Source organism: Cenococcum geophilum, assembly GCF_001692895.1.
Source record: "Cenococcum geophilum 1.58 unplaced genomic scaffold K441scaffold_2, whole genome shotgun sequence".
In the NCBI taxonomy this organism is placed as follows: Eukaryota; Fungi; Ascomycota; class Dothideomycetes; order Gloniales; family Gloniaceae; genus Cenococcum; species Cenococcum geophilum.
The window spans coordinates 3,864,716-3,887,539 of record NW_027137560.1 but is presented as its reverse complement, the minus strand read 5'-3'; positions in this window follow the sequence as shown (position 1 = coordinate 3,887,539).

Genomic DNA, 22,824 nt, shown 5'->3' with positions numbered 1-22,824 from the left:
TAGTAAATCCTATAAAGACTCTTATATTCTTAACGTTCTTAGGTTTTTACTAGTTTATAATTGCTTTAATTTTCTTTAAGTCTATTTATATGCCGTTTATAGAGATAAAAAGTCTAAGGTATAGGACTTCCATTTTATAGAACTTGTATTTATCTACGTTTAATTATAGACTAGCTCCGTGTAAGGCTTATAAAATAAGGTTAATATATTTTTAGTATTTAGTTAGGTTATTACTATATATTAAGATATTATTAATATAAGCGGTATAGAAAATGTCTAGGTAGGAATATAGGGTGTTATTTATATAATATTAGAACGAGCTTAGGGCATTTATAAGGCTAAATAGCGTTACTAAGTATTTAAATAATTTATACTAAGTACGAAATATAGTAAGCTATTTATTTTCTTTTGCTATATAGAGACGGTTAAATATAGAGATAATATTAAGCTTTATATAGTAGCGAGCCTTACTTAGTTAGTTTAGCGTCCCTTATATTAATGGGATTAGATATTAGTTTTTAATAGTAACGGCGTTAAGAGCTTAGTATTCTATATAGAAGTATAAACCGCCGTTAAGTTTCTTAACGAAGATTACTAGTACGGCTATAGGCGATAAGCTTACTTTAATAAATTCTTTACTTAGGTTCTTATCTAAATACTTTTATAATACTTAGAGTTTATTTTAGGATATCCTGTATAGGGGTCTAAATCTAGGCTACTTTCCTTTTTTAAGTATAATCTTATAATTATATAGTTGGTATTTTAGTAGCTTATTAGCTTTCTTTTATAAAAATATATCTAGGTAGTAATAATACTCTACTAGTGTAGTGGTGTACGCGGTCCCTCTTAGATAGGAAGTTACAGTGCTGTCAGGTTGGTCGGCCGGTCATAGTTAGTCAGTAAAAATCTATAGGAAAGCAGTTAGTAAGAAGAGAAGAAAAGAGTGTATTGTGTGTCCGTTATACCTATCCGAGTTATTGAAGACTCTAAAGGCTCTAAACCGATCTATATAACTTATAGAAGGCCTAGGCTCTCCCAAAGCTATGCCTAATCTAGATATTAAATCTAGGGGCCAAATCACACCACCGCACTAGTACCTTTATAGCAGGGTTGGTATACTTCTTTAGTACTAAGGCCTTCTTAATATCGGCTATTATAACAGCGAAAATTGTATACTTAGGTTTCTTAGTAAGTTATACTAGTAGGGTAGCTCTAATTATACGGATATCTAGGGTGTTAAGGTTATTTAGATTAGCTATAGTTTCTTATATAGCTTCCTATTTAGCTTTAAGTTTAGTATTAAATTTAGAGTTAGTATTAAATTTAGGTTTGTGTTCTTTAAGTATACTTTTTATAGTAGAGTACTAGTCCTTCTAGTACTTTTATATAGTAAGCTTAAGCTTTTACTTAGCGCGGGGTAGTATAGTACTTAGGGTCTATTTATAGGGTTTAGTAGAATTTTTGAATCCTTAATAGATATTAGTAGAAGTCTTATATTAGTGGAATTTGGTGGAATTCTTAGATCTTAGTAGATTTTTTTAAATTTGGTTTTAGGCCTAAGTAGTAAGTTATAAGGCACTTCTGCTTATAATAGGAGGCGGTAAATAAAAGCTTAAGGTTATCCTAATTAATAGTTATCTTATATAGCTTTATCTAGGGTTATTTAAGGATTACTAAGTAATTTAGGGTAATAATAAAAAGTCTAATTAGTTCTTTATGGTTTAGATATTAAAGTTTTAGGAATACTATATAGGTAATACGGCCTAAGACGGTGCGTTTACTATTAAATCTATATATATTAATATACTAGTTAAGGGAGGTTAGGGTAAACTATTACTTTACGCGAAGATCTTATTAATAAATCCTATATCGCTGGCTCCTATATTAATTAAGACTTAAGTATTAACCTATTAATTATTCTGCTATAGGCGGCAGTTAACGGTTATACTATAATCCTAAGAGTTAGAGTTTGTAATATTTAAAGTATTTAATAAAATTGTAACGAGACTAGTCCAGTTATAGTAGGAATGTCTTAGTAAAACACTCAATAGATAAATTCCGACGCTTTGACCAAAATCTGCCAAATTAATTAAATTACCGAAGTCCGTTAAAGACCGCGTGTGTATATACGCACGCATCGACCACTAAGCCCCTAACTATTTAATTATATAATTCTTTTGTTATTCCTTTCTCTTCTTTACATAACGTTATATTCTTTCCAAGAGCTATATACCCTTAGATTTAGATAGAATTTATATTATTTCTTTAAATCTTCCTAAAGTCTCTCCGCGCCCTTATATTACGTTGCGTTAATACTAATACCCTTAAAATAGTAAACAAACTTAAATCCGCCACGTTAACTATTATAGCCCTAGTTAGGGAATAAATAACTATAATGCAATAGTCCTTTATAGATGCCTTAGCCCAGTAATAAACTATACTAAAAGCTTAGTATTAGTAATTAATTAAAGTAATATATAAAGAACTCTATAACGCTAAAGTACTTACGTTAAAGACCCTAATAGTAACACCTATAAACGAAATTAAAATAACTGTATATAAACCTAACCCATTAAATATAAACCCTAAACTAGTAATAGCAGTTTAACCCGTATCTATAACAAACCTAATACCTACTATAAAATCTAAAAAGCTCCCTAACCCTCTAATATTTAATAGAAATTAAAATAACCTACGTCCCTTTATAACTAAGCTCCATATTAAACTTTTAATAAACTATAACTAATACCCTACTAAAGTTAGTAAGATTAGCTATAGAATGTCTCGTTTAAGTAAAGACGCTATATAAACTATAAACCCATTCTTCTATAATAGCACCTTCGTTAATTTTAAAATCTTTATCTCTCTATTAAAATAAATATATAATAACGCTAGCTATAAATACATAGCTATTACTAAACTTAAAAACCTATAATAATAGAACTAAGACTTTACTAGCTTCTTTTTAGAATTTTTAGGCCTTATTAGTAAACTAGATTAGAATAAAGCCGCTAAAGTTACTACTCTTTATTAAGCTATTTTAGATAAAATTAGAGCATAGTTAGTAGGTAAAGAACTACTAAAGGATTTACCTAAATTTGCTATAATATGTTAACGAATTAATAAAAACTTCTAATATAATAAGTAGACCCGCTCTCTAAAGCTAACTATATCTTACATTTAAAACTCTATAAAACTAATATATACCCTAAAGCGCGATCTGTCTCTAAGACCTAAAAGCCCTATATATAACCCTATAGACTTTAATACTACTTAATTCTATACACCCTTAGGAACCAATAAATAAAGAATATAAGCCGTAAATAGAGAATGTTTTAGATATAGAAAAAAGGGATATATTTAAAGGGATTGCTAAACTTACCCTTTTAAAAAGGTCCGCCGTAGCTCCTCTTAGTCCTTAAGTTATACTTATTTCACAAATTATACTTATTTTATAAATTATACTTAGTTATTATAAAGCGTCTTACCTTTAGTTAATTTAAAAAAAATTAATTATCCTAGGGCTAAGTCGTGCCTTAAGATAAGAAGTAGAAGAGTATAAGTATTTAGGCTGTTTTAGCGCTAGTATATAATATAACTCCCTTAATATACTTAGCGAAATTTAAATACTTANAAAATNGAAGGAAGTNNAAATCCTTATAGANAGNNGAGCTACTAGNATAGGCTTTATTAATATAAACTACGTAAAAACTTAACGCTTAAATTTAAAGAAACTTAATAAGCCCTAAGGCCTATAAGGCTTTAATAGTAAGCCTTTAATATACGGTAAACTTATATACTACGCTTTTATAAAGATATAGATAGGCGAACACCTTAAATATATTTCCCTATTTATAATACCCTTAAAGCATTATAAGGTAATACTTAGATACGGATAGCTAAAATAATATAACCCTTTAATTAGCTAGATTAAAGAAATACTAAAATTTCGTACAACCTACTACCGAAGTTATTACTTAAAATACTACTTACCCTATAAATATGCATACGACTATTTAAATTTAATATAATATAAATTACCCTTGCTATAATCCTTAAACTAATATAATAAAGTTATAACTACTAATCGCGGTAAAGAATGCAAAGATAATATACTAAAACCCCTTAAAATTTATATAGTATAAGCTGTACCCTTTTATTTGTTAGTAAGAAAATAAGACTATAAGATCTTTACTATAACACTAAAAGATATTAAGAAGGCATTAGAACTAAAGTAATATATTAACCCCCAACCTCTTATACCTAAAGAATATTACAATCTAATTAATACGTTTAAGAAATAATTCGTAAACTAACTACCCCTATATTAAGATAAGTATAATTTTAAGATAGAACTTAAACCTAGTATAACGCTAAAGTTTAGCCCATTATACGGTATATCGCAAGAAGAGCTGCTTATAATATAATAATATCTTAAAGAGCACCTAGAGAAAGGATTTATTTGCCCTAGTTAATTACTATTCGCCTTACCTATACTATTTATTAAGAAACCTAAAGAAGGCTTAAGATTCTATATTAATTATTAAGCCCTAAATATAATTATAATATAAAACTAATATCCGATTCCTCTACTTTAAGAAACGCTTAACTACTTAGTAAAAGTATAATACTTTATAAAGCTTAACATAGTTACTACCTTTAATTAAATCCGTATTTACAAAGGAGATAAAAAGTATACTGCTTTCCGTACACAATAGGGACTTTTTAAATACCTAGTAATACCGTTTAGTATAAAGAACGGTCCTAGTATGTTTTAATAATATATTAACAATACGCTTCGCGAATTCCTTAATATATTTATTACCGCGTATATTAATAATATCTTAATTTATTTATCTTTGCTTTCTAAGTATTAAAAGCACATTTAAATAGTCCTTAAACGCCTATAAGACGCGGGCTTATAATACAATATTAAGAAATATAAGTTCTATACGTCTAAAGTTATATACTTAGGCCTAATTATATCCCGCAACGGAATTAAAATAGACCCTAAGAAAATTACTATAATTATAAACTAGGAAAGTCCTAATAGTATATAAAATATTTAAGGATTTCTAGGATTCGTAAATTTCTACTATTAATTTATTAATTACTTCTTAAAAATTATTTAGCTATTAGTAAACTTAATAAAAAAGAATATAAGATTTAAATAGACTACTAAATATAAATAAGCTTTTAATAACCTAAAATATTATTTTATAACTACTCTAATTCTTACCTACTTTAATCCAGACCTTAAATATATTATTAAAATAAACTCGTCTAACTATATACTAGGAGGAGTATTATTGCAATATAATAAAAACGGCGAGCTGCGCCTAGTAGCCTTCCTCTTCTAAAAACTTACCCCTACTAAATTAAACTATAAGATATATAATAAGGAACTACTTATAATTATTAGATGCTTTAAACAATAGCGCCCAAAACTTAAAGAATTGTTATTTTTAATACGTGTATTAGTGGACCATAAAAACCTATAGTACTTTATAACTATAAAGCAATTAATATAGCGCTAAATTTATTAGGCCAAATACCTTTTATAATTTAACTTTAAGATTATATATTAACCTAGCAAACTTAATTAAAAGCCTAACTTATTAATATAATAATTATAGGAGTTACCTATAAATGCCTCTAACAAATTAATTATAAATTAATTATAAATTCTACTACCCCCTAAACGCTTTAAGAAACTACGCCCTATATTCCTAGATATGGAGCTTAATAGGAATAAATTAAAAATTAATAAGTGGGATATAGAAATTAATAAATTAATAGAGTATAAATATAAAAACGACCCCTAGATAGCAGATATAATAAAAGTAATTTAAATAGGGAAATGGCAATATAAGAATATTACACTCATTAAATACAAAATCTATAATAATCGGTTGTACTATTAATAGAAGATAGTAGTCCTAAATTCCAAACCCTTACAATTTAAGATACTCAAATTTATATACGATTTCCCTATAGTAGGGCATCCTAGCTATATAAAGACCTATAAGATTATCTAATAAGTATATTACTAGCCTATAATATACAACTATATATAAAAATACGTTTAAGTATATAGAATATACGTATATAGGAAGACCTCTTATATAAAGATAGTAAGATATCTTAATTAGCTTTATAGTTAATCTACCTAATAGTAATAGGTTTACAAATATTATAGTAGTTATTAACTGTCTTATAAAAATACAATATATAATTCCTATAGACTTAATTAATGCAATATTAGTAGCCAAATGTTTTATTAAGTACGTCTTTAAGCTATATAGACTTCCTAATTTAATAATATTCAACTGCGGAAGCTAGTTCGTTTTAGACTTTTAGTAAGCCCTATATAAATAATTAAGTATATAAACACAACTTTTAACTGCATTTTATCTAGAAATAAATAGTTAAACTAAAATTATAAATATAATTATAAAACAATATCTATAAATATACTGCTCCTACCTATAAGATAACTAGAAAAAATGGCTACTATTAGCTGAGTTTACTATAAATAATATAAGAAACAAATTAATAGGCGTAACGCCGTTTTACGCAACCTACGGATAAAACCCTTAGCTTAGATTTAAACTATAACCCAAAATTAATACAATAGGACCTATAATTAAGAGGATTTAACTAATTAATGCGTATAACTTTGCCAATTAAATAAAGCAGTTAATAGAACTATTATAAAGTAAATTAGCGTACGCTTAAATAGTATAGAAATGGTATATAAATAAAGGATAAGCTCCCGTGTAGGACTTTAAGGAAGGTAATATAGTTTACCTAAATATACAAAACCTAAAGACTTAACGACCCTTAAAGAACCTAGACTAGAAGTTTATGGGCCTATACTAAGTTAAAAAGAAACTAAGCCTATACACTTATAAACTTAAACTACAAATTAAGATAAAAATATATTTAACGTTTTATATAAACTTACTATAACCCTTAAAGGGTAAACCTATAACTTATAAAGTACTACTACTACCTCCTATAATTATTAACAACGGCAACGGTTCTTACTTTATTAACTTAATTAATAATATACAATAAAAGACACAATCTAAATAATTTAAACTTCTTATTAAATGGGAAGGATATAAAATATAAACTTAGGAAATCTATAACTAGATTAAGACTAATACACCTTCCCTAATAAAAGAATTCTATAAGGACCATCCTTTACGGCCTACTCTAGCTAAATAGATACAATATAGAAGTAAATAATTACTACCTAATATAAATATATAAAATATAATAGCAGAAAGCTTAAAATTAAAAAAGACTTAAAATACGTTATAATATTTATAATACGATTATATAATACGCAAGATGTTAAGGAACTTTAACCGCCAGTTAAAGTTATCTAATTAGTTAGATCTGCCTTGCTAAGACCCACTATAAAAATATTAGTTTTGCTTACCACCTTAACTAAGCTAATAGTAATTTTCTATCCTGGGGATAGAAAATCCTAATTAGTCTATTTAATAATAGAATCGGTAAAACTCTATACCGCTACTTAACACAAAAACATAATATGTAATAAGTTATAAGTCTTAACTAAAATTGAATTATTTAGACCTTTAGCTAAAAGGGGGGGTACTATAACGGGACTAGCCTAGTTATAGTAAGAATGTCTTAGTAAAACACTTAATAGATAAATTCCAACGCTTTAACCAAAATCTGCCAAATTAATTGAATTACCAAAGTCCGTTAAAGACCGCGTGCATATATACACACACATCAACCACTAAGCCCCTAACTATTTAATTATATAATTCTCTTATTATTCCTTTCTCTTCTTTACGCAACGTCTTGTTCTTAGCGAGAGCTATATACTCTTAGATTTAGATAGAATTTATATCGTTCGTTTAATTCTTCCCGAAGTCTCTCCGCGCCCTTATAAAAATCTTAAGGTAGAGCCGTCCTAAAGAGTAACTTAGCTTTAAAACCTTCCTTTTAAAGGTAATTAGAGCGGAGTTATTATAGCATATTAGTTATAGCTTTATCCTTATAGGTAGTACTTACTAAATACCGAGCCGAAATTAGATAATAATTAGGGTTAGTAGGTAGGGCTTAATAGAGGCAATTAGTTACTTATACTAGTTATCCTTTTATATAATTAGGATAGTAGTCCACCGCCTATGCTTATTATTTAAATATTTATTTTAGGCAGGGAGATAAAGTAGTAACTTAAGATATAAGCATTGCTTCCGCACTTAAAATAAAGGCTATATTTAATACGTTATTTATATTTAGTAGATCCTTTCAAGGTATAAGAGAGGATTCCAGCGTTAATATCTATAGCGTTAGGGTCCTTATAGGTTTTAGACGGTTAAGGGGCAGAGTATTAAAGTATATATTTTAGGGTAAGGCGTAGTATATTGTTATATAGGCCGTTAATAATATTAGCGCAGGTAGTAAGGGTATTTAGCAGCTTAACTCCTATAAGGGAAGCCTTTAGGTTAGAGTTTAAGGATTCTATTAGGCGATTAATTAAGGCAGGTTTATTCTATCTAGTCTCTTTAGTATATTAGTAAAACTTAGTAAAGTATAATAGGAAGCTCTTAGAGCCTTATATTATCTTATTTAGTTTCCTTTATACTATTATAATTTGGTTAGGGTCGCTATAAGATACTTTTAGTATAGTAACTAGTTCTTTTAAAGTGCTTAGCTAAAACTGGTATACAGTTTCTATAGCGTCTCTTATTAGACGGCTTATAGTATAATATAGTTAACTATTAGGGGTAGGGTAGCAATTAATATTACCGTTTAGCTTATTTTTAAGTTAGTTAAGAAAAGAGCGTAGTTTACTTCTTTTACCTAAATAGGTAAGAGAATTAGGAAGATATTCGGTTAGCTTCTTTATAGAGGCACTAGTTAGTAAATTTAGGGTTAAAAAGCCAGTCTTAGACACGTCTCCTCTATTTAGTACTTATAGGTTAATACTAATAGGAACGGGTGGGGCGACGGTGTAGTAGATAGTGGGTTATAGCAGATCTCTTTAATTTCTTTTCTTAGGGATCTAATTATCTCTTAGTATTAAGCCTTTTAATAAGTAAGGGCATCTATAAAGGCCTATTATAGGCCCTTTATTTATTTAGTAAATATATTATATAAGTTAGTTATAGATATAGGGGCTTTTAGGTTGTTTTGTATATTAGGCGGGCTAAGGCAGTATAGGTTTAATATAATATAGTATTACGGAGTAAGTATAAGCGACAATAATATATAATAAGTAGATATTATTAAGCTATATATATAAACTGTATAATAAAGTTAAGACGTTATATAAGGAAAGAAGGTAGGAAAATAGGAAGAAAGGGTATATATTATTAACTTAGTTGCTTAATTAACATATATATAGAGCAGAATAGAATTTAGGACGTAGTCCTGGCAAAACTTAGCGGAATTTAGTAGAAATTGGCAGAATATGGCAGAATTTAATAAAACTTAGCGGAATATAGCAGAATATAGCAGATTGCCATTAGATTGCTATAAGACGCGGTAAATTGCGGTTTCGTAGACGGTGGAAATAGGTAGATGTGTATAAGGTGTTACAGGGGTATCCCGTAATAATATTCTACTATTAGGACGGGATAAGGCAGTATTAAGTATGCCTTAGTTATAGGAATATAATCTAAAGATTAATTAGGTTGTAGGTTAAATTAATATTAAAGATACTTAACAATATAAGAGGCGTATAGTAACTAAGTTAGTATAGTACTAAGTTAGAGCGATATATAAGGAAACTAACAAAGGGTTATCCTATATACTAAAGAGATACTATAAGTATAGTAAAAAGCTATTAAAGTATATAATATAGGCCTATAAGATAAAGTTAGAACTAGAAATAAATTTAAAGTTCTTTTTAATTTATAAGTTAACTAAAGAAGGGTTAAGAGTACTTAAGGAGTTGTCTAAGAAAACCTATAAAAAGGATATATTAAACTATTATAGTTATTAGTAAGATATCTAGTACTATTTGTACTAAAAAAGAACGGAAAACTTAGGCTATATATTAACTAGAAATAGTTAAATAGCAATACTAGGAAGTATAGGTATTTTTTACCCTTAATTAGTAAAATCTAGAATTAGATAGGTAATGCGTAAATTATTATAAAGATAGATTTAAGATAGGCGTACTATTAGATTAGGATTAAGGAGGGAGATAAATAAAAGGCAGCCTTTAGGTTAACGGAAGGACTATATAAGCTATTAGTTATGCAATTTAGGCTTATAAACGTACTAGTAATATTTTAAAAGTAAATTAATAGCGTATTAGGAGAATACCTTAATAAGTTTATTATAGTATACCTAACAATATTATTATCTACTTAATAACTAAGGGAGAATACGGAGAACACGTTAAATAGGTCTTAAAGAGGCTATAGAAAGAATAAATATTAGTAGTAATTAAGAAATATAAGTTCTTTATAAAGAAGACAGATTTTATTAAATTTATTATTAAACTAGATTATATTAATATAAACCTAAAGAAAATTAAAGCTATAGTAGGTTGGCAAGGGCTGGGGAATATAATATAATTAAGGTTATTTTTAGGGGTTTTTAACTACTATCCCTTAACACGGCAGGGTCCTCTGCCAAGTTCGCTTATATTGACGACTGGATTCAATTGGATAGTTATATTAACCTAGCTTTTCTAATTAGTTAATTCTTATCGATAACCTAAGGACCCAAATTGCCGTGTTAAGGGATAGAAGGTTTATAGTATAATAGTTAAAGAATATTAAACCCTTTACTAGGCTTATAAAGAAAGAGGAACTATAGGTATAGGGAAATAAGTAAAAAAAGCCGTTTAAGGAACTTAAGGAGATATTTACCTAGGAATTAATACTTAAAATCTATTAACTAGAACTAGAAATACAGTCAAACCCCCTTATAACGATACGACTTATTTAGCCGACCGTATCGTAATACCAAGGGTATCGTTATATTTAGTATTTGTATATAAAATGCACCAAAAATCAAAATTAGGTAATGATATTATATATCTACACCTATGAAGTCGCAATTGAGCGATTGGCTACACTAAAATACGTCGTAATTGATTGCTGTTTGGTGTTCTGACTTCGTCGATTTTGGAGTTGTCGCTCGTGCCTTAATAGAGTCGTAATTATGTCTCTATTACAATCTTCCTGCTATTCCTTATAAAGACAAAGCTTTTGTAAGGCGTCAAGCGCCTCATCAAGCTTGATTTGGGGTTGCTCAACGACTTCCTCATCTGTCTCTGCATCGCGATCGGGCCCTGCGTAGAGCTCTGCTATGTGCTCAATAAGATCCTCTGTTAAACTTAATTGGAGTCTACTTAGTTAACTACTTTTATAACTTTGCTAGGAACTTAGCTTCTTATAGTTTAATCTCTTTAGCGTCCGCAAATATCCGGTCTGCTAAAAAGAGGGTATTATCTATTTAGAGTTTAATAATACCAAGGCCGTTTAATGGGCTGTATAGGAGGTAGGGGTTGTAGGTTAATTATTCCATTTTAAGTTTACTAATATAGTGCTAGTAGTATATCTTAAACCAATAGTTTCCGGCTTCTAGTACTCNGTAAANAGGTTTTATAANCCATAAAATTNTTCCTAGTTATAGGTTAAGCTTATAGGGTAGTCGTATAAAGATATCCCTACTTAAGTAGGTATTAGACTGCACGTAGGCTTATAAGATATCCCGTAAGTAAAGGGCTACGGATTTAGTTTAATGTAGTCTAGGCATAAGTGCGAGTATAATCCGTTAACTAACCCGTTAAATTATAGGCGATTGCGTAAGGATTAGGTCCTTTCCCTAGTCGTTATAAGCTTATATAATAAGCCTTAATTTCTTAAAGGCTTTATTAGTACTAGGGTGCTTAATCTTGTTAATAAAGCGTAAGTTAAATATACGGACGCCTTACGAAACGTCTCTCTCCATTATAACCGCAAAGACACCCTTTTTAAGTAGTCCGTTAATCTCTTTACATTATAAGTCCGTAAACGGGGTTTCCTATACTAGAACTAATATATTTATAGGCGGAGATTGCCTTACGGATATTCCTATAGAGGTTAGGTAATTTTTTATTACGGTGTTCTTAGTTATAGGGTGCTTTCGGGGGCGTCCTTAACCATGCTTTATAGTAGGTTTAGTAGGTTTAGTAGGTTTCTAAAGGACTTCTAGGGTAGGTAAAAGTGCTTCCAATTCGTCTAATTCGGCGGGTGCTTCTGGTTCGTCTAGTTTAACAAGTGCTTCCAGTTCGTCTGGTTTAACGTCATAGGTATTTTCAGGCCGAAAGTAGGGTTTTACGGACGTGCTTCTAAAGCTAGTTAGTCCGCTAGGGAGCTATACATAGCAGGTCTCGTCTTCTACGGCTAGTAGACAATAAGGTCCAGTCCAATTACCGCTTTTACGCCATATAAGGACTTTAGAATTAAGCGGGAGGTTGTATACTAAGGTTGTATTAGGTCCGTTACGGTAGTATAGGGCGTTATTAACAGTTTATTTAGCCCGTAGCTTAACTACCTCGGCCATCACCTTCCGTATTACAGCTGCTCGTTCCATAATAGATGGGGCAGGAGGGCCTAGGTTGCTTATCCTTAGGTAGGCTCTATAAACCAAGAGGGTAGGTACTAATCCGTTAGGGCTAGCGGTGTTATTAACAGCTTTTACGGCCATCTATAAAGCTAGTTCCTTTTAGATATCCTTACACTCGTCCATAATAATCTAGTAAGCTCTCCGTAGAGCTAGGTAAGCTCGCTTAATAAGTCTAACGGACCAATACGCCTTAACTAGAACAGCTTTTGTTGATATAGCTATAGCTGTAGTATACTACTAAAATTCCTTACTAATAAAGTTCCTACTAGCGTTATAGGTAATATACTACGGAGGTTTAACGTATATATTAATCCAGTAGGTCCGTAAAATATCCCAAGTATATTTTATGGATATATTTTACAANTAACGGGCGGCTTAATAGTGGGTTGCCTCGTCAATTATATATAATACTAGACTGCCGTTAATATATATAATGTCCACGTATACTAAGTAGTTAAAGTTAAGGTCCTTATAAAGGGTAAACTTAAATCAGCCTAGGGAACGTCCGTATTTCTAGCAGAAGGAGCAGTATTTAGTTAGGTAGTTAATTACTTTCCTATTAACGTCATTATGTCCAAAGCGTTCAAGGACTCTATACAGCTTTTCGGCTAACGAGTGGCCGAAGCGGCGGTATAGGCGGTAGATTTCTATACTAGTAAGGTAGCACGGGTTATAGTTAAAAGATTCCTAAATATAGGTCCGTAAAGTCTCTCCCTATATAAGGAACGGGTGTCCAAATTATCGTATAATTGGCAGGGTAATATACTTACTTCCTAGGGCAGTTATAGGGCCGATTAAGGTATCCGTAATATTATTGTAGTAAACCTATAACCTATCTATATCCGTAAAGCAAAGTAAGAAAGGGGTATCTACTTTTACTATGTGGAAGTTAACTAGGCTAATTAGGGTCTTAACTATAACTAATCTAATTAATGCAGTTAAGCCAATGCCGAATTGGACGTTTACGGCCCTAGTTTATATAGTGTTAATATCCGTATTATTATTTGCGGTAGTCCTATATGCAAGGTATTGTCCGTAACCTATAGTAAACTTCTTAGAGGCACCTATATCGATTATAACACCGTAGAATTCCTTAGGGGTATAGCGTTCTATAATAATATATGCAAATAGGTCCTACTTATAATCTATAACGTCTATAATAGGGGTACTTACGGAATAGTTTTTAGGCGTAACTAAGTGTATAAAGGAACGGTCGGCTAATACGGTCGTAATATTAAAGGCTTAGCTGTCTATAAAAGGTCCAAAAGTAGTTAGAAACGTCTCTAAGGTCTTCTATTCCTAGTTGTTTAGGTTAAAGTCAATTATAAGGGCTTCTATTAACTTATTAGGGGGCTCCTCTTCTTCCTCTCTTTCGTATTCTAAGATAAACTGGCTAATCCGTTTATTAAATCTCTTCTTAGACCTATTACGTTCTTCCTAGGTATACCTTATAAACCAACATCCTTCCTTACCGCACACAAAGCACTTCTGGCTGGTTCGTCTATAGGGGTTGCTACGGGGGTTACAGGTAGGACTTAGTCGGTATAAGTACTACTAGCGGTAACGGCAGTCCGTAAAGTAGACGTCTAAGTCTATTTACGGATATTAAATATCCGTGGCAAAGGCTTAAGTACTACTTAGTAGGTTTAAGACTTCATACATTATAATAAAGGAGCGTAGGTCATTAATAAGGCTAGCTAAGGTGTCTATAGGCTTATAATAGGCGTACTTATAGGGCTCTACTTCCTAGCAAGCCGTAATAAGTTTATTATACAGAAAGTCATCTGTTTAAAGCTTAATGTTAAGGCCATACTATAGATGCTAAAGGTCCTTAATAAGGATTTACAGGCACTCTGCGGTCAACTTTTCGGGATTCTTATTAATTACGGTCCGTAGCTTAATTGCATTCTATTAGGTAAGGATATTACGCCTATATTTTAGCCCTTTAAAGTAGTTACATATAGCTTCGTATAGTTTATTAAAGGGAACACCAAGGGGGTTACTCTTAAGGTTAGTATAGTAGTGGTCAAGTACTAGGCCGCGCAGCATAGTAGAGTAGGCTTAGCTAAATTCCTATTTGGGAATATCAGCCTTCTGGCAGAGGTCCGTAAAGATAGTCAGTTTAAAGTCAAAGTTGTCGTTTTCACCGCTATACTTAGATTCGTCGGTATAGAGCTTAGCCAGGTTAGCTAGCTCCTTGCCGTAGGTCTTTACTTAGGTGGTTTACAGATCTATAACTTAAATAACAGAAGGGGTTTAGTCCGTAATTTAATTTGCGGGGGTATTACGGTCCGTAATTTGGGTTACAGGGGTATTACGGTCCGTAACTTAAGTACTAGGTATACTTTAGCCCGTAAGATTAATTCCGAAATCGCTTAGGTTTATAGGACGAATTTGGTTAAGTAGGTCAGGTATAAGGCTAGCGATTATATTAAGTTTGGAAGAAGTAAAGAGTTCCTTAGTTTCTTAGAACTGGTCTAGGATTTCCTCTTTAGTCCATTCTGTTTAGTCCTTTTTGTGTATTATGTTATACAAGGACTATATAACAGTAACTCGTTTATTCCTTTTAACCCATACACCTTAGTTACGTAAAAGGGTTTATAGTTTACAGATAGTAATAGGGTTACAGGCCTTAAAAATAGCTTCCGTAAAGTCCATAAAGTCTTCCTAGTATTACTCCTATAGGTCGTCATTTATAAGCTTAAAGTGTTTATATTTAAGGATTTTAAAACTAATATAGTCGTTAACGTCGTTTATAGACGTAACGTCGACTCCTTATCTCCACTTCTTTTAACCTTCGCTGACTTGCTTGCTAATATCTGCTATACTATATAGTACGTAGCGGGTGAAAGAGGTCTTATAGTGGTCCGTAAAGGCGATTAACGGGTCCGTAACGGTTCGTAGAAGGGTAAGAGGTTTCCGTAAGGTCTGAAGAGGTTTAAGGTTTAAGGGGGTTAAGAATAGGGGTTCCGTAAAGGTCTGTATTCGCGTCTATAAACTTCCAGTAAACCGTACTAAGACTTAAATAAGTATACAGAGTTAGTAATAGTCCGTAATCCCCGACTTCCGACCTTCTAGCAGGTCGTACTAGGAGTCTAAACGGGTAGTCGCTGTCATATGTATCGCTCGGGGGGAGGTATTAAGTAATTGCTGATCTGTGCGCGCTCATTAATCAGTATTCGTACTAACTTAATAGCACGAGTGAGTTAGATCCAGGGGCACGAAATACGTGTAGTATCGTATACTCTTTTAGATAATGGTGACTGTCGATTGTATAAAGCAGACTACGTAGTCTATATACTAATACGCCTCCCCCCTAATTAGTTAGTGCTTTAGAAGTGCACCAGACGCGTAAGCGGGTGGTTGGTGCACCAAACGCGTAAACGCGTACTCGGCGTACCGAACGCGTAAGCACGCGGTTGATACGACAGGTGCTGTAATTATACACCTAGGGATAGAAGCTTAAGTATATTAGTAGATAATCTAGTAATAGATCTTACTAGAGGTATAAAGCTAGCAGCAGAGAAAGCTATCCCTAGATTTAGAACCTGCGAATTCTCTAAACTATAGTGGAATAGAGAGCTTTTAAAAAAAAGACAAAAAATAGTAAAACTAGGGAGACTTTAAGAAGAANAACCTACTAGAAGTTCTAGACTAGAAGCCTATAAAGAAGCCAAAAATTAATACTTCTACACAATAAGAGAAGCTAAGACTAGCTGCTNGAATAGCTTCCTAGAAAAAGCACAAGGAAAGGAAGTTTTTACTACCCTAAAATATATAAAGGAGAGAACATTACAAATAATCCCTAGTCTATAGTATAGTAAAGACGGGACTACTAAACTAGTAAAAAGCTTTTATAACTACTCTATTCCCTAAACCCCCCCCCTTCTACTAGCCCTATAGAGTGGAAGGACTATATAATAGACAATAAATAGGAATAGCCAGAACTAGAGAAAATAGAAGTTAAATAAGCAATTTTCTTTAGCTCTAATAAAAAGGCTCTAGGACCAAATAGGATATCTTTTATAATTCTATAAAAGGCCTACCCTACTATAAAAGATCTTCTATATAGAATCTATAGGATTTTGTTTATCCTAAACTATTAGCTAAAGGTCTAAAGAGAAGCTTAAGGAGTTATTCTCCCTAAAGTAAATAAAGAGGACTATTCCTTACTAAAGTCCTATAGACCTATCTCCTTACTAAACTGCCTAGAAAAGACTTTAGAAAAGATCTTTACTACTAGATTAGGATATCTAGCTAGTACTACTAGCTTGCTTTAAGATTCTTAACTAGGAGGAAGAAGATAGCGGTCTATAATAGACGCAGTTTTATTACTTCTAAATAATATCCAATCTAAAAATAGTAGGAAAAAAGCTAGATAAAGGATAGCCACTACGTTATTTCTAAACGTAAAAGGGGCTTTTAACCATATCTCTAAAAACTAGATTTTATCTATCTATAAGGAACTAGGACTACCTATAGCGTTTATACAATAGGTAGCTACTTTCCTTAGCAATAGAAAGCTATAGCTCTCCTTTAATAGGTAAATATAAGAAAAAGTAAAACTAGAAATAGGGATATTACAGGGATCGCCTATATCCCCTATTTTATTTCTATTATATATACGCAATATCTACANCATATAGATAGAAGGAGCCTACTCTCTTAGCTATATAGACGATTTTATAATTACAGTTACCTTAAATTCAGCTAAGTCTAATTGTAAAAAGCTAGAGAGAATAGCGCTAGAGCTAATATCTAAAGCTAAGGAAGCTGTTATTAGTTTTAATATTAGTAAAACAAAGCTTATATACTTCTATAGTAAACGCACTACTATAGAAGAAGGGTTAAAGCTAGGAGACGTAGAAATATCTCCTAAACCCCTAGTTAGGTGGTTAGGGGTATTTTTAAACTCTAAGCTTACTTTTAAATAATATATAGAAATACAAACCTCTAAAGTAAAAACAGCCTTCTATTTAATTAGAAGACTAGGTAATATATAAAGAGGTCTATCTCTATAAGCCCTACGACAGCTCTATATAGCTTACATTACCACTATAGCAGACTATAGTATATAATGCTAGTAGAAAAGCAAATTTAGAGACTACCTACTAAATAGGTACCAATCTCTATAAAATAAGGCCCTAAAACTAGTTCTAGAAGCGTTTAGAGAATCTCCTAGCCAAGCTATAGAGATTAAAGCCTCTATTCCTCCTCCTAGAATTAGATTTAAAAAGCTTTACAATAACTACGTATTAAAAATCCTAAAATTTAAGGAAAACTACNTAATTAAGAAGGTCTATATAGAAGAGATTAACAAAGATAGGGACGAATTAGCAGCTAATTCTAGCTCTAGTTCTAGCCCTAAAAACTCTACTATAAAGTACCTCCTATAGCCAAAGATATAGCTACTATCTTTAGCCTCTAGAGTTTAGTAGCTAATTCAAACCTAGAAAATAGAGAGAATCTCTCTAGAATGGCAAAAACCGTNGTCTCCTCCTATCTCTGCATTCTTTTCTATCTTAAGGGGTAGTAAAGAAGAAGCTGCATAAGAACATCTAAGACTAGTAAAAAATTTATAAGAATCCCTAGAGTGGAACCTAGTAGATATATACTATATAGATGGCTCTAAAGACAATAAATTAAATATAGCAGCTATATATAAAATAGGGGAGAGAAATAGGATTAAATATGCAACAAATTGGAATCTAGGACCCTATATGGAAATTATAAACATAGAGCTTTATACAGTCTATAGGGCCCTAGAACACCTAAAATAATAAAGACTAAAAGAGAAATAAGTCTATATCTTTATAGATAGCTAAGCGGCTATTAAAAGATTACAGCTTAATTCTTTTATAGAGGGGTAAGAACTAGTCTTTAAAATTACGCAAAGCTATTCCTATTTAGCTAGTAAGGGGATCTCTATTAACTTCTACTGGGTTCCTAGCNATTTAGGAATCTATAGGAACGAAATAGTAGATAAGCTAGCAAAAAAGGGCCTTTCTAGAAGAAAACTATAATCTTCTTATACCTCCTTAGCCTATATAGGGAGAGCGGCAAGAGAAGAGATACTAGAATAGTGGAAAAACAACTAGCAGTAGAATAAGAATAAAGGAAAACACTATACTAGGATCTATAAAGGAAGCCATTCCTTTTCTCTTAAAGCCCCTAAGGATAAATATCCTAAAAGGCTATAATTGGCTTTCTACCAGCTAAAGCTAGGAAAAGGCTATTTTAAATCCTTTATTAAAGTAATAGGAGAGGATAAAGAAGGTAGATGCTTTAGGGAATATAGAGTACTATAAACCCCTAGACATTTACTACTAGACTNTAATCTATATAGGGAAGAAAGAAGAGAAATGCGAAAGAAACTAGGCTCTTATCTCTTTTTAAAGAAGTTATTTTATACATAAAAAGGAAAAAAGGCGCTTTTTCTATTTCTAAGTAGGACAGGGATAGCTACTAGAAAGTGGCTAATAACAGCAGGATCTATAGGAGGTAACTCCTACTAGGCTCCTAGAAAAGAGATATTAGTAAATAAAAGAATAGAAATAAATTATAAAAGGATAGGGAAAGGCGTTAGGATTTCTTATTCTTTATAGTTTTCTACCGTTTTCTTATTCCCTAGTAGTTGCTTATAACTTAGTATTTTACTAAGAAACTGTAACCCCCTAGTTTAGGGGCTTATAAACTATTAGGATATAGTTACTAGTATATATTAAGCTGCCCTAAGGGATTTATATATATAGGACTATAGCGCTATAGCCTAGAGGCTGCATGCGTAGTATTATACGTAGTATAATACAATAGATAGATAGATATATATATATAAAATGTTTTAGTATAATTATTTAGCGCTAATATAGTAAATATTAACTAGTAGGAGGTCTGTAGGTTTCCTTATAGCTATTTACTAGACTATACTTTATAGTTTAGAGTTTATAATCTTTTTTAGCTTCTACTTTATCTTTTATAAGTTATCCCTTTAATTTATTAGTTTAGTATAGCGTCTAATATCCCTTACTATTCTTTATAGCTATATAGGGCCTAAGCTCTCTATAGGGAGCTTAGCTAGCTTATTACTAACTTCTTTAATTTTTAGTATAGGTAGTATAATATAGGTAGTTTAAAGGCGGTATAGTATATAGATCCGTTACGGGTTAAGCTATATATCTTTTTTAAAAGTCTAGTGCCTTTATATAGTATTAGCCTAATAAATTATATTTATTTATNGCTATATAAAGTTCTCTATTATAATACTAATTTCTTTTATAAAAGAAGGTATTAGGCGTATAGTTTTAGGCTAGATAAGCTATTGTAATTTATTCTATATATTAAAGCTATAAGCCTAAATAGGCTAGCCATTTTTCTTTTTTAAGATTATATTATTAATTTTTTAAGGTCTATAATAAGAAAGGGGATATAATAATACCTTTATTCCTATTTTAACACGGAAGTAAATTCGCCAAGAATTAGTTAATAATAGGGTAGGCTCTATTTTATCTATTATACCCTTAAATAAAAATTGGTTTAGGGCAGTTATATTTAAAAAGTTAACTAGTTTTATAGCGTACTTTATAGTAATTAAGGTAAAAGTATTTACCCTTAAGTTAGCTAAAGTAGAGGTTAAAACTTAATATTTATTTATAGAATAAAGTATAAGGGATAGTATAGCTTTTTTTATTAATTAGCTGACCCTAGATTAATATATAATATTTTAATCCCTTTTAACCCTAAAAAGGAGTCTTCCTCTAAAGGTTCCTCTTTTTCTAATTGTATAATTAATAGTTATATAGTATACTAAACACGTAACTACGCGTTTAGTATTACTAACTACTTATTTATAAAGTGCTAACTAATTAGGGAGGAGGGCGCGTTAGTTATATAGACTACGTAGTCTACCTTAATAGAATTAACAGTTAACTACTATTTAAAAGAGTATACGATACTATATATATTTTATTGCCTCTAGATATAAACTTACTTATATTTATTAAGTTAATATAAATACTATAATTAGTAAGCGCGTTAATAAATTAGTAATTACTTAATACCTCCCTAAAGCAATATATATAATAGTAAACCTACCCCGTTTATATCCTAAGTACAACCTATTAAAAGGTTGGAAGTTAGGGATTACGGACTATTACCAAACTCTACATACTTTATTTAAGTCTTAGTACAGTTTACTAAAATCCATAAACACAAATATAGACCTTTTAGGAACCTTTTACCCTTTTATCCTTATACGAACTATAAATGTGCCTTATCTTATAGACCTCCCTCTACCCGCTATAAGCTACTACTACCCGTTATAGCTTAGATTATAATATACTTATACTATCTATATAAATATAGTGAGATATAAGTAAGTAAATTAATAAAGGTTAAAAGAAGTAGAGTTTAGGGAGTTAACCTTACGTCTATAAATGGTGTTAATAACCTATATTAATTTTAAAATCCTTAAATACGGATACTTTAAGCTTCTAAATAACGATCTATAGGAATAATATAAGGAAGACTTTGCGGACTTTATGGAAAGCTATCTTTAAGGCTAATAACCTTATAGCTACCTATAACCTATAAACCCCTCTTATATTTACTAAGGTATATAAGGTTAAAAAGGATAAATAAGTTACTATTTCATAATCTCTATATAATATATATTACGTAAGAAAGGAACTAAACAGAATAGACTAAAGAGTAGATTCTAGGATTATATTAAAACCAGCGGACTCTTTTACCTTTTTTAAACTTTTAATAGGATCTTTAGTTTATATAGACGAACCTATTTAATAAATTTGGTTCTATAGACTAAAGGAGATCTTAAAATTAATCTTATGGGCTAAAGTAAACCTAGTACTTAAGTTATAGACTATAATACTCCTATAAACTAAAAAATAAAGACTAAACCCTTTTATTACTTAAGTTATAGATTCTATAAACTACTACTTAAGTAAAGACCTATAGTAAGGAGCTAGCTAACCTAGGCTAAGCTCTATACCAACGAATCTAAGTATAGTAAAAAAACGATAACTTTAATTTTAAACTAACTATTTTTACGGACCTCTATTAGAAGGCTGATATTCCTAAATAGGAGTTTAGCTAAGCCTACTTTACTATACTGCGCGGCCTAGCCCTTAACTACTATTATACTAACCTTAAAAGTAACCCCCTTNGTGTTCCCTTTAATAAGCTATATAAAGCTATATATAACTACTTTAAAGGGCTAGAATATAAGCGTAATATCCTTATATAATAGAATGTAATTAAGTTATAGACTATAATTAATAAGAATACCAAAAAATCGACTATAGAGTGCCTGTAAATTCTTATTAAAGACCTTTGGCACCTATAGCACGGCCTTAATACTAAGCTTTAAATAAATGACTTCCTATATAATAAACTTATTATAGCTTACTAGGAAGTAGAACCCTATAAATACGCCTATTATAAGCCTAAAGATACCTTAACTAGCCTTATTAACGATTTACAGTCCTCTATTATAATATATAAAGTTTTAAACCTACTAGGTAGTACTTAAGCCTTTATTACGGATCTGTAAAACCTATAAACTAACTTAGATACCTACTTTATAGACCACTACTACTACTAGCAGTATCCATACTAACTAAATCCCACCTATAACCCCTATAGCAACCCCCGTATAAAAGTATACCCCTATAAACAAACTAGCTAAAAGTGCTTTATATANGGTAAGGAAAAATATTAGTCTATAAGGTATACCTAGAAAGAACATAATAAGTCTAAAAAGAGATTTAATAGTTAGATTAACTAGTTTATCTTAGACTATAAAGAAAAGGAAGTAGAGAAGTCTCTTAATAAGTTAATGGAAGCCCTTATAATTAACTTTAACTTAAATATTTAGAAATAGGAGACCTTAGAGATATTTTTAACTACTTTTAGACCTTTTATAGACGGCTAAGCCTTTAATATTACNACTATATTAGCCGACTGCTCCTTTATATACTTAATTACACCNAAAAACTAACCTATAAGTATATCTATTANACCTATTACGGANATTACGGACTATAAACAGAACCTATTTATATATATTATTATAAAACGCTATACCCCTAAAGAATTCTATAGCGTTATAATTAATATAGGTGCCTATAAGAAGTCTACTATAGGTGCCTATAAGAAGTCTACTATAGGTTATAGATAATATCTTATATATAA